Below are 14,439 nucleotides of genomic sequence, written 5' to 3' on the forward strand. Positions count from 1 at the left end.
TAATACAACAAAAAGACATTTCTGTCTTTAAAGGTCCAGTGTGTGAAATTTAGCGGCATCTAGTGGTGAGGTTCCGAACCTACTTCTCTCTCCATCACTCACACCTCCTTTATGAAGCACTACGGAGGCTGACACAGTACTAAAATGTCGTCACCTTTTCGCTTCTTTGCCAAGAAGATAACGTATTTACAAAACACCCTCTGTAGAGCAGTTTGTCCGTTTAGGGCTACTGTAGAAACAACATGGTGATTTCCATGTAAGGAAACCCTCGGTGAATGTAGATAGAAATAACTCATTCTAAGGTAATAAAAACATAACGCTTCATTATGTAAGGTCTTTATAGACCTCTGAAGACATAGTTATGTATGTTATATTGCATTTCTTTCAAAAGATCCTCCAAAAAATAGCACACTGGACATTTAAAAGGCAACAATATCGACAATTACATGAAATAACACAATTTTCTCATATAATTTTACATTACAATGCGTAATCTGCTTCGGTTAGTAACGTACATGCACATCTATTCACGAACAAGAACACTTTTAGTAACATCACTCAAAGGTATATTACCCAATTTAATTAAGTCTTTAAGAATGAAAAGTAAAATGCATTACCTGGCGAAATCGTATTTTTCTGTCTTGCGTTTTCTGGCATCCCCCAACTCTCCATCCATCGACAGAAGATTCCATTTCAGTATCATTAAATAAATCAAGTTCCAGTAAAAACTGCATCCTCTGTTTTTTCACAGAAACCAAGCTGGGTGTCCTCAACAAATCTGTCCATTCCAGGTTACTTACTGCGTCCATCCGAATCTGAAACACAGGTTGGAAAATCTATAACATCACTCTTGAATATTATCGTTTAACAATACAGAGGTTTCTTATTTGTTTAAGAAATGCACGTTTTAAACATTCCTTGTTTACGAAACATACCGATACAGGTTTTGGCTACATTACTTCATAGTGACATTGATTCCCTCACCATTTCAATCAATGGTTGGTTCCCTTGTATTTGTTGGTATACAGGGAGGATTTGTATTTTAAATAAAGTTTTACAGTCAAATGACTATGTATATTCCTCCGTGTATGGGCTAGTGAATAGCATAAGGACTGCTGGGCCAGTGTTCAAATCAGATGGCATCAGCAGCTGCAAACTCAGATCTATCCTTGCCCTTCCTGAGACCTGGCTTTGATTACTGGGCCCCCCACCACGAGCCAACACATGGCCATGGGTGCATACCAGCTCAGTGCACAACCTCTGAGCAACCACTTGGAAACAATCAAGGGGTAAATAGCATGAAATAGAGGTGTTTGGAAACGGTTTGGAGAGATTGTACGGATTGGGAGTGCATTTAGTAATTGCTCAAAGACATTCACGAGAGGACCGAGGAGGCGAGCAGAAAGCCATTAGGAAAACTGCAACCAGAGGTTAATGTCGTATGGATGAGTGTCAGATTGTTCTATAATTGTTCTTTTACATACAAGTGAAAGTCACAGTCCCAGAGGAAACTATTGGAATCATTTGACAGCTGTGTTCGGCAGGCCTGCTGCGTGAAGTTTGATGTACGTTGTGACAGGCAGCTGTAGCTGCCATTCTGCTACCTGTTGAGTGGCCTTGGAACTCTTAGACAAATGACATGACAGGTGCACTTTCGGCTTAAGTACCTGCTCCTATACAAAGCAGCTGGTAGGATGAAGAAATAGACAGCAGGTCTTCTCTGATTTATACTAAGTTTGCTCATGGTGTCCAGTGCTTTCCTCGCCAGCATAAATAACAGTTTGTCAATAGCTGTCCGATAAAGAAATTATATTTTAAAGAGGGCTCAAATGAAGACCCAGGAGTCACTTACAGCTGCAAGAACAGATTCTTAGCATTTTTTTCAACTGCGGCATGTGTTTTAATGTATTATTTGATATGCAATGTGGTCAAATTAGATGTATGACAAAATTATGGCTGACAAGGTAAAATTTGTAACATACAATGTAACATTTAATAATATACTATCCAGAGTGTACCCTGTCTGTGGCTCAAGATGCTGGAATAGGTTTCAGCCGTCAGTGATCCTGGAGAGGATGAGCTTGAATGGATGGAATTTAATGTAAATGCACAATTTAGTCCTCAATCTACTGATCTAATGATGTGAGCTTGTCTTCCTCATTGTCTTCCTGGTTTTGGGGTTTACATTTTTTATGATAAATCAAATTGCATCATTTTACAGTTATAAGTTACATTATCTTTTAATAGTTATAAATGTCTCAGTGTTTTCAGGTTCCTGTCTTTAGCAATATACAGGCTTTCTCTGTGGATCCGATGCAGCTGTTACCCAAGCTCCATATGAGAAATACACTGTAAACCACATGTATTTGTTTCAACTGTTAAAGTTTAAAGGCAGTAAAGGGTTCACTGTGCAGTCACTGTACATGTCATATTTTTTATATGCTTTTATATATTTTTTTAAAAATGCTTCTTTCACAATGCCTACATTATGATCACATTATAGAAGGTTTCATATACGGTCTGTGTTTGGTTTTTATATTTAATTTATATAAAAATTCATTTATATTCATTTTTAATTGTATATTAATTGTTTTAAATCACATTAAACTACTCAACAGTTATTGATTTTATTTATAAAAAAAATATTATATAAGTTAAGTTTGGGCCACACAAAGTTTATGTTGTTGCTGTTGAAAACGTCTTATATGGAATTTCAACCTCCTGTTACACTTTTACAGAATTTTATGAAAGTTAGATCAGTGTTTATGCAATTTCAAATATAATTGACTCTTTTAAGATACAAATGTTATTGGCAAAGGTCGAAGAATATCAAAGCTTTAGGCTAATCATTTACAATATTCCCTGATTCTCTCTACTAGCAATAACAAAATACCCTTGCTTATATTTTTTGAATATTATACAGTGTGACATTGCATTCGTGGAAACTGCAGTTTGAATCATGGGATTGAATCATATTGAACAAGGACTGAATGAACCAATCATACGGGATATTTAGTCAGATGCTTACAGCTCATAATTTTAAATTCCAAAGGTTTTCAGGTCTGACTAATGGGATTGCCATGGGATCACTATACTTTGTCTATATCAGCAAGAGTAATTTCCAGCTTCAAGGACATCCCGCACCATAAACGCAAATGAGAGCTTTGTGGTACGTGACACATGGCATGATAGCGGGCCCATAAAAGTGCCTATTTTTTTTACTCATTTGCAATGTCATCACAAACTTTGTGTTCAAGCGTAACTGTGACCTAGTGTAGTCTGATGAATCATATTTGATCAAAGATAACTAAATACAGCAAACTGCTTTGCTTTCATGTTACTGATTAAAATTATTTAAACTTATTAAAAAAGAAATATGCAATACTCAGTATTCTAAAAAGACTAAGATGCAAGGCTCTCATTTTGACTGTCTTGAAACACATATTGCATTAATTCAAACTTCTCACGATGAACAGCACAGACCATGATGTGTAGCAAGAAACAAAACAACATGCAACATGGACCCAAATGTATGAAATTCTCATTAAGCCGGCAGGTGTACAGAATGCGAAAATGAAACATGCTTTAAATATGGTAGGAAACAGATAAATTCTTGGCCTGAGGTACATTTATTTTCATTTTGTAATCACCTCTGACTAAACATGCAGCGGCACCCATCCGTTTGCTGAATCTCACATCTGGTGAGCTAAGCGGGATAAGCTAAGTCAAGCCCACGGCAGTCTTTCGTGAGACCTATTGTTTGTGACGGCCCATCTGCTCAGATTCGCAAGTATCAAGCGCAGGAGCAGATGAGTGGGCTTCCACAGGGACCCCTGCTGTAACATCACAGAAGGAATGTTTCATTAGAAGAACCAAATCAATACCCCTCTTCAACCAAAAAATGAGATGCGTCTCAGAATACACAGTTTTAATTTGCTCAAGTTGTCAAGAAATTAATTATTACGCTTGTTGACTACATTTTCATCATCTTTTCGGTGGCATCTGAATGTAATTTTCACAGTCATTTGACTCTTTGATAAAGTGATAGTTCACTCAAAAAAATATATAATGCCAACAATTACTGGTCCTCTTGTCATTTCAAAGTTTTATGACTGTCTGTCTTCCACAGAAGACAAAAGAATATATTTTGAATAGTGTTGGTAACCGGCACCCATTGACTTGCATTGGTTTTGTGTCCATTTAATGGAAGTAAATGGGTGTTGGCGCTGTTCGCTACCAACTTTCTTCAAAATATCTTATTTTGTGTTCTGTGGAAGAATGAAAGTCATACAAAATTTAAATGACAAGAGGTTGAGAAAATGTTGAGAGAAGTTTTTTTATTGTTGGGTAAACTATCTTTCATTACAATGTAACAAAATGTCAAACATATTATGGATATTTAAAGGTGTTTCTTCAACTGTGGGCACATTTTAAATTACTTTTCAGCAAAAGTGAAATGTCAGAAAATGTTCTTACCATTGACAATTTTTGCAACAGTTGTTTTAAAAGTCAAATCTTTAATGTGTAAAATAGAATAAATACAATTAAATGACAGTAAACTTGATGAAATATGAGACATGTAAAAGAAAATGAAGTAAATTCAAGTAATTATGGCTTATTTTTATATATTACGTTCAATCAAGTTGTAATTATTTCGAATAGTGTAAACCTATTATTAAATTGTGTATTTTAGAAACAAAATATCCCAGCTGGTGACGCATGTACAGTACATCCATGCTTTTCTTAAACTCCACAGGGAAAAATACGGAGTTGAAGAAACACTCTTTCATTGATGTAAGATAGATATCATAGCTCTGCATTGCTTCCCATTATAGCTATTTCTTTTAAAAACAATAGGCACTAACTTCATTGCATCTGCGATTGGCCGCAGTGTCCCTGAAGACTATAACAAAACAACAAGCCTCCAAACGACACAAAAACATTCCGATCTCTCAGCTGCATGTCACCAATTCTTGTATGCACCGCTGTGGTCTAACCATTTCAGAGGCTGTGACAGACTAATATGCAACTCAAGCTTTCAATAAAAAGGCGATGACAGCCATATTAGGTGAATGAGAATTCGAAGAAAACGAGTTGCTCCAGCAGGTGTTCCTTTAGCTGCTTATCAGTTTAGAGGGAGATGTTTGTTTCTTTGATTTAAGTGAAATGTATATTTTGTTAACAAATACAAATAAATATATATGGTATATATATTTAAAATGGATTATTCTAGATATCATCACACAAATGTTTGGTTGATGTAAACCGTTCCTTTGAACAAGAAAGCAAACCGCCACACCATTACGACCAAAAATGTAGGGTTTATTCTGATGTCATGATATAAGTCATCTTGACAGGAGTAAGAAAACACATTTCTGCTGAGCATTCCTCTGTGTTGGTTTTTGCTACAGCTGCCAATGCACATTTACCCTCCTTGTAGGCTGTGCTTGAAATAGGCTTATCTTTGAGGGGCCTGATCAGTTGACAATAGCCCATTTAGATGTTAAAGCTGAGTGCTGCTCTTCTCATTTCTACAAAAGATAATTATTCCTTCAAATAAGTTACTTCAAGGTTCCTTTTAGCGCTTCTGTAAAAAGTGGAATAATAAGGCTTTGAGTTATGAGGGAAAGTGAGATTTTGAAGATACAACCCACAATAGACAAAGAAGCACATGCCCGAAACGGTCGGGCTGGGAGCACCATGAAACAAAGAGAACGAGGGTCTGCTGAAGAAAAGCAGATTTATGTTTGAATGATTGGGACGTCATAAAGAGAAAGTGCCTTTGGTGTATTGATAAGCTGCTCTTTTTAGCGCTTGGAAGTCTTGGGAGAAAGGTGTTATCTAAAGACTGTCAGAATGCACTCTGGAGTCCTGCTGATAGCTTTTGTCATAGCTGAATAAATCGAGACTAACAAGGCCAAGAGTGGATTAGGCACAGAGGATTAAATAGTTTGTTGCTTGGGTTGAACTACTGATTAAAGTTTCCATTCGCAAACACGCACAAAATGTGAAATTTAGCTACTTGTTTAGTCAGCAAACATTGTTGCGCTAATGACGGGGTTACAACTAGCCATAGCCGTAGTCTGTCGACGATCGAACTCTAACAAATGCACAGTCAGAGAAGCTTAAAACCTTGTTATTATCACCAATACTATGAGCTGGAAATGCACAGCAAGCGGTCGTAACAATTGATGCACCGTCTTTGAAAGCGAGAGGGCCGTAAGGGAGGCGAGACTACGAGACGCGAACAATAAAGACACCGACAAACAATGCAACGAGGAGGAAGACGAAACCACTGGCAACACAAATGATGCTAAACATTCTATGCCACACATCTCGTAAGGTTACCTCAGCGTGCGAAAGAACAACTTTTTAGTTGTTCCTAAATGCAGGCTATCCTGATCGTCTCTCAACGGATAGGGTCTTGCGTTACGCAGTCTGCGGCATGCCCGGCCGCCATCTTTAAGTACAATTGAGTTTAGTTGACGATGGTCCTCCGTCGATCTTTCTTTATCCACGCGCTTTCCACCCAGCCCCCTCTCTGTTACCAGGGGTCTTCTTTGGACATCATATGCTGTGATATCGACAGGCTCACGGACCGCTTGGTAGGGATTCGCCGTGGACGTGGAGCCCGTGCTGCTGTGCTTCACCAAATCGTGGATTCTCTGACCATACTTGATTGGCTCAAAATATATCCGCCGAGGACAAATATTCATCCCAGATCTGAGGCCTTTGATCTGATGAAGGCCCGATTTGAAAGCCCCCTCCAAAGAGCCCTTTAAAGACAGCGTTCCCTCAGATGTTCCAAGTAATGAGATTTAGAGTGCTATGATTAATCTAGGCCAGTTTCATACAGACACACATGCAAACACAAAAGATGCGGACATATGCATACTCGGAGCAATCGAAGGAACTTTGCGGACCAATTCCTCCCATTTTCAAATTAACAGAAAAACGTACGAAAACTGAACAAGAGCCCAGCTGGAGTTCTTTGATCGCGGTTTGGAAAAATTGATCTGAAGCGGCATCGACAATGATATTGAAAACAACGGCCGTGCTGTTTTTTCTCGCTTTTATTTTCCCGACGCCCTGGACTAGCATCCTGGATTTAGCAGGCTCCAAAATTATCAGCGTTTATTTTTACTGTTACGCGTTAGGCGCAGTAATCTTCTTGACCACCATCTCCGACACATTTCACGGAGTAGTCTACAAGAACAATAATGTGAGTGAAGTCTCAAAATGGTTGATGCTCTCACCTGCCTCTCCTGCTGGGTGTCTCCTCCGCTGTGATTTCTGCTGTCCGCCATGACTGGGCGCAGTCGCCTGCTTGCCAACCCAGAGTACTTTCTTATACTCATGAATCTCTTTCTGTTTCTTACTACTGTGTTGCTGAAAGATGTGCATCTTTACTTTATGTTGCAGCTTCAGCTCTGCAACCTGATTGGTGGACGCAAGGACCAGATGATAGACCTCGGAACCCTATTGTAGCTATGGCAACAGACCCCACAGGCATGAGTGATTTGCTCCTAATTGCAAAGTAAACAGGAGTAATGGAACTGAATATTATCACAAAGCATGACGAACCTGGGGTTGACGAATACAAAAACTATAAGCTCAAAAGGCAAAAACAAAGCTCAGCACTGTCCGACACGCTGCCCGTTCGAAGCAGGATGAAAGGGGAAGCACAAAGACCATAGAGTAGCCGTCCCTTTCAAACAGCTATACACAGTTTCAGTGTTTAATGTGCATGATGGATTATCTTTGTATGTATGTAATTCATGACAAAAAAAACAACGTTAAAAAAGCAATATCAATTTTTCTCTGAAATAAACACAGCGAGATGAGAAACAAAAACGATGTAGGCAGATGAGTGGCGGAAAGGAAAACGTTAAGACAGGGAAAGATGATATTGCCTTTGTTGGGTAATGTTATCAGCTGCTTACCTTTCATTTGGATTTCACACTTGCTTGTCTAGTAGCAGCCAGGGTCAGACCCAGCAAACCCTTTCCACAATGACCGATTTTCCATTCAAATCATCCTGGCGAGGATCCTCGGTATTGCCTGCCACTTGCATTTGCATTGGCGCCGCCACTCTCAAACAAATTCACCACACGCACTTCGACTTGTTTTCAGGACTTCCTATCGTGCTGGCTTTGGGGTCGCGTCGGGCGGCAGCAGACTGTTATTGAAAAGACAGTTCTGATTCCGCATACTGCGCCTTCAAGAACAGCTATGTGACTACTGAGAAAAGAAAGTCACAACAAAATAGCAGCTGGCTATTAGTCTCAGTGGCCCCTGAGCACAGTGCACAGACTCATATGTTGGGGGGACTCGGGTGGGGGGGTCTTGACCGAGGGAGGGAATCCTGCGTTATGTTGCATTTAAAAACATTTAATACATTTATCTTTCCGATTGGTTTATGATGCAATTTATGGTTAAATACTTTTTATTATAAATATTTTTTGCAACTTTCAAAAGGTAAAAAAGAAAGAAAGATATAAATAAAAAAATAAAAGTGCATCAAAATATAAGTGTATATGAATAGTTGTGAATGAATCTCAGGTCCTTACTTACCGTTTATTTTAATATTTTAACATCCAAACTTATGTTATTCTTACAATCTTTATCTTACCTTAGGATGTTTTGGGGTACAATTTGCAAACAATGTAACACTAAGACAGTAATGCAATACTATGTAATTGAATCTAGTACATTGACTAAATTTGATTTTGTTTAGTAAAATTATTTTGGACATCAAAATATTGCCCACTGTATAGTCCTTTCACTGGACTGAATTTCAGTCAAATAAGCAGCAACATTAGACAACATTTGTTATGTCCATACCCACTTGAAATAGGCTACATGTGTAGAATTATTAAATCAATACACCAAATATTTTCACTGCAGTATAGATATAGTTGCAGTCGGACATAATATCAATGATAAGATTTGCTTTATAGGACTAGTTATTATAATCCCACAATTTCATATATAGGACAAATAGGACATTTCCAACACCTTACGCAGGGGGAAGCAGTCAAGAATATGAATAGAGGAAAGGAGGTCAGAGGTTTCGCTGGTTCGTCGGGTAGGCATCCTCTGTGTTTGGGCATAAATGATTAAAGATTACATAGCTGTTTTTTCTTTAGTCTTGTGTGAAAAAACAACGAGAATATTATTGAAGCACTGCACCACCTACAGAGCAATTCTGCTGAACGTGGCTCAGAAGCCAAGATGCCAGAGGAAATTCAATATACTTTTGTTTAGCTCATAAACAAGATAAACCTTCCATACTGTTGCAAAGGTCATATGTATAGGTCATTATACAGCAGCCTGATGTATTATTCATAGAGAATTCTCCTCTGAATAATACAGTAGATTCAACCATTTCACTGCCACCAATATATGATCTCGAAATCATGTTGATTGTGACAATGAGTGTAATCTATTTGATTAATGCTGAAATGTGTAATTGCAAAGACTGCGACCATTTCCAAAAAGGTTTCCTGGAGACTCCCCATCTCTCTCATTGGTGGGACAAACAAGTCATGTCCCAAACTCACATCAGTGCTTGAGCAAATGCGACTGTGAATATATGGTGGGTTACTCCAATAAACACAGCAATGTTTTCAGGGGAATCATCCTACACGTGGCTTAGTGGCCTTTGCCAGCCCCAAAATCGTATTTTTGACGTGAATAAATAGAACTCATTTTTCCTACCGCTGTTTCGTGCTCACAATATCCTTTATCGTCGTCGTTGTTGTTATCCAAAAGTGATCGAGAATAGCTTAAAATGTCCTGAAACGCAATACTCTTTGCATTCATTGCTAAATAAGTATAATAATATATCTCCAAAGCGGTGTTCAAGTGTCACAGATGTGACTATATGCTCTGAACCTTTTTTAACAATGGAAGTGGCGATCGAGATGTCGTTTTCTAAATTAAAGCTAATTTAAACTTGTCTGAGTGTAAAGTGCAATAAATCTTTTGACTTTCCGAACTTGCAAAAAAAAAAAAACGAATTTGCCGTTCTCAGCATTGAAAGCCAGCGCGCGTTTGGATGGACATTGTGACGTATATTTAATACACGTGACGTTCCTCTATAGCCTACTCAACTCCCAAATAATAAATGCGTTGTGTGCACCCTGCAAAAACCCACCGTTACCCTGGGCGCGTCACGGCAAGCTCACACTACGTGATTTTTGGCTGGATTGTGCGGTAGCGACCAAATCGGTACTAGGTTCGATCGCCGAAGTTTGTCAAGTATAAGGAGGTTTGCAGCGTGATCTGGAGCTGTCTCGAGCTATCCCAGACGCTACGACATTTTCAAACCTGTTTGATATAATCGCCAAGTGATCTCGTTGTGTGTTACACTGTGGAACTAATCCAGCCAATCATAGCGCAGAAGGTTTGCGTCAAATTATTGCGTTGAGGAATTAAGAACTACTGGCATGTATTCATTAACAATACATAGGGTGTTAAATGTCTAGTATAAAAAACATAAAGCTATTTTAAACTATCCTAAAGCAACAAGTCTGTATAATGAAATATAGAAAACACTTATGAGAGTAGATGGAGAAGTGTTCACAACGTGTGTGAGGTGTTTTCGCTGTTGGTCCTTGACCAAAGTCTTATTGTTAGCGCACTTTGTCTGCATTGTGTTGTGTACTTGCGTGCTGCTACAAAAAGAAGATAAAGGATAACAAGAAACCTTGTTGTGCGATAGCAATTCAAGTAGTCTCACAGTCCCATAGTGTCAGCTCGGCTTAAAGCATTTAGATATAATTTTATTGCACTTCAAATATTGTTGTATTTACTGTATGTCTTTACAGTAAATAAGAAATAACATTAATATTTATTTGTAAAAAAAATAGCTGCTGACATTCCCCTGAAAGAGTTTACTGGCTCCACTGGACCTATGTTTTCTGTTCTACCTATCAGCAGAATCGGACTCCTACCACTCGCGTCACTTGCACATAGCCTGAATTTAAAATGATGAATTGTTATGCTACTGTCAGCCGGCTTTCAGACTTCAACAGAGTTCTTGTGCGTTTGTCCTCAGGGTTTCCCCCCATACATCAGGATTTCTGATCAACATGTTGAATATATTCGATTCGCTATCGGGGGCGGCTCCGATGTTCTTCCGATCAGATTCATTCACTCTTAACACACACCACACCACAGGAAAATCTGATCAATTTATCTATAGAGCAGTTTAACATCATCGGGACTGTACCTGGGATTGTCGGGGAGAAATCGTCCCGATTATCTTGGGGTGAGGCCCCGGCATAAGTTACTCGATTTTTAAATGCATCAATTCCACTGACTTGATTATATGGTAAATGGGCATCGCCTCCACTCTTGAGGTACTCCAATGGCCCTTGCATCTTAACTAGAAATAGTTTTAATCATTTTAATATTGAATTAATATTGCACATTGAAAACTGAACTTTGAAAAACTTTGACAAAATGTTTGCGTTCAGTATAGTCGTAGTTATTCAAACAATTGTTGCCAGTTCACATTTTAGTCAACTATGTAACTGATTAAATAGATAAAAGCATGCAAAGGTGTAAATGTATACTGAGGTGTCAATTTCAAAAACTGAAACTGACTGGAAATGTCAAGAGGAGGGGCTTGAAACGTTCAGCAAAAACAGAGAGAAATATCCCCAGGGTTTGAAGGTGTGTCAAAAGAGTATCCAGTTTCTTGCTGTTGAAAAAAAGGGCGCCTTGCAATTCATATGACTTTAATGTTACAGCTCTAGAATAGAGAGCCAACCTTATCATACCCACATTGGCACTACATTAAACAAAATCATAGCTAGATCGACTGAACAGCTTCCACAAAGCAAGCCCCTAAATTCCACTCAAAAAGGACGACGGTTCATGATAAATCGACAGAATCATCAGTTCTGGGTCTTCTGTTATCCGCAGTGAGGAGCGTATGTCTCAAGATGAAATCAGTTTTTCTTTGTAATGCAGACGGCCTGTCATTTTATCCTCAGGATCATCTATCAGAGTTGCTTTTACACGAGCTATACCGAGAAAGACTTTTCTCACCTCAAACAGCGAACCGCTTCACCTACCATAATACACAGCTGGAAGACATTCTCAGAATTCCCTGTTCTCACAAAGAGGGTTCGAACAGACGTTTTAAGTCGACTATTGCATGAATAAAAACGCTTCATTAGGAGCGCGTTGAGACCCAGGGATGGTCATGAGATTGTGGTGCTGCATTGATTTAGGATCAATGGAGACCAAAGGTGTTCAGAACACCGAATCAATTCTGCATAACAATAAAACTCAACACCTCAAAGCTTTCTCCATCCCCCCAGTGACACAAACTGACTTCTGGCATTGAGAAGACAGCTAAAACATTGTAGGTTGATTGTAAAAACACTAAAAATCTAAATTCACCTCACGCGTCCTAAGAATCAGAAAGAAATATTCTGTTAAGCGTGCACGATTCTGGTTTGCATATACATTGTTCTGAATTTTCACATTTGCGTTTGTCATGCATATAAAGTGCTCACAATGCTGATTTATAGCTAATGCATTATTGTAATATGAAACTATTTATCCCGCCATAAAAGTTACATATTTAATATTCCCAGGTTTGTGTCATTACCATATTTAACCATTATCCCTAAAATCTTACATTTCCCACTTTAACATGAAACTTTCTCTTCGCTTTTAAAAAGCCTGGGCTAAGGTAACCCACACATATCTATAAAAGTAGATATGACAGTGTGCTTTGAAAAAATATCACCTACAGAGCATTATTCAAAGTATGCTCCCTGCCTCTACAGTGCCTTTCCTGTTCACTTCCCAAATCTCAGTCAAGAGCTCGGCCTGCTCAGGTTTCAGCAACAAAAATGAGCTCTTCTCGCTCCCACCCCCATCTTTGTACTTCTCCCCCCTCCCACCTCTAGCTGTCTCTCCCAGAGACTCTTGTTTATTCCTCCCCTCAGGCTGTAAGATTGGAGCCCGGGCCTGCCATGAAAGAGTGCACACAAAACAAGGGAAGATTAAAGGACACAGAGATATAAGGTGTGCATCTGACCAAACCATCTGTGCTACTCAAAACCATTTTTTACCCTACACTAAAATGCAGAGGTGTAGGAACCACAGCATAGGAAACAATATAGGAAGAGGCAACATTATTGAATATGGATCATAATACACAAAAATATAATGAATATTAAGGTAAATTCTTTATTGTTAGAGGTCACCTCTCTCTTTAAGTAGTTTTTGAGCATCGATATAATCCATTGGAACGGATGAACAACACATAGTTGTTAAAGGGATAGTTCACCCAAAAATAATAAATCGTCATCATTTCTTTACATTCATGTTTTTCAAAACATGACTCTTCCTTCTGTGGAACACAAATGAAGACATTCTGAGAAATGGTTTTGAGTCAAATCAAACCTTTAACTGATAGTTTTCCTAGAATTGCTATTCAGGGTTAATAACGCTCTCCAATAAGTTGCAGACCTAAAGTCAGACAATTAAAGACATAATTCACCAAAAAATAACAATTCTCTCATAAGCTTCTCACTCTTATGTCATCTCAGACTGATGTGTTTTTCTTTCTTAAGGAACTAGTTGTCATGTGATAAGACACGCAAGAACCAATGAGATTTTAAATGGTCACTGCGTCAACACAAACCTGTTTTGGGTTTGATAGTTTTATGAGGACTTTCCATAGACATAATGATTTTTATACTGTACAAACGGTATATTTTATGGTATGCCCAATCCAACCCTCACCAAATAATGCATTTTTATGTGTTCAGATAAGCAAAATTTAGTTTTAAAATAAGCAGTTTTCTTCATGGGATCCAAGGTAAAAAAAATACTGGTATTACTATCTTTGTGGGGGACATTTGAATAATTTGTAAGGTTAAGTACATTTTTTGGTTAATAACCACAACAAATAATCATACATCTTGGGTGGCTCGAGGGTGAGTAAATTGTGAGAAATCCCTTTAAGAACAGAACGCAACAAGATCAAGAATTTCAGATGTCGACAGCCTCCTCTAGTGGCTCACAAGAATATGACACACCGACCCAGTGAGAGTATCGTCTGTTTAAAATAAACAGATTGCGACTAAGGGATGCTAGATTATATATTCATCTAAAGCGATGGGTAATATTTGTATTTAATATAATGATACGAATGACCAAATATGCAAAGCAAGCTTAAAATTACCTCTGAAGACACAACCTACTCTAAAAGTAACGTTAATCAGTTTGATCCGGTGCTAACCAGTGATCCATTATTTACATCAAATGTGAACATCCACGGATAGTCATAACTCGATACTTACACTTCGTCAAGCTCGGTTTGCTAATACGTACCTGTAATGAACCGCGTCACGTAGTACCGCATTACTAGCTATGTTTTTAAACTGAAATCAAGCATTCCACAGCGCA

General features: G+C 38.4%; 1 protein-coding gene across 2 annotated transcripts in view; it reads right to left on the reverse strand.

The window, feature by feature from the left end:
• Positions 1-7,470, reverse strand: part of axin1 (axin 1) — a 35,525-nt gene extending 28,055 nt beyond the window's left edge. Inside the window, exons 1-2 of one of the 2 annotated variants that reach the window (XM_056752692.1) lie at positions 7,257-7,470; positions 618-815 (exon numbers count right to left, since the gene is read on the reverse strand). The gene's annotated coding sequence lies outside the window, so the exon portion shown is untranslated. Of the gene's footprint in view, positions 1-617; positions 816-3,650; positions 3,789-7,256 lie in introns of those variants that run through there. The other variant, XM_056752694.1, reaches the window with a different exon arrangement.
• Positions 7,471-14,439: the final 6,969 nt, after the last annotated feature.

Source organism: Triplophysa dalaica, chromosome 7 (genome assembly GCF_015846415.1).
Source record: "Triplophysa dalaica isolate WHDGS20190420 chromosome 7, ASM1584641v1, whole genome shotgun sequence".
In the NCBI taxonomy this organism is placed as follows: Eukaryota; Metazoa; Chordata; class Actinopteri; order Cypriniformes; family Nemacheilidae; genus Triplophysa; species Triplophysa dalaica.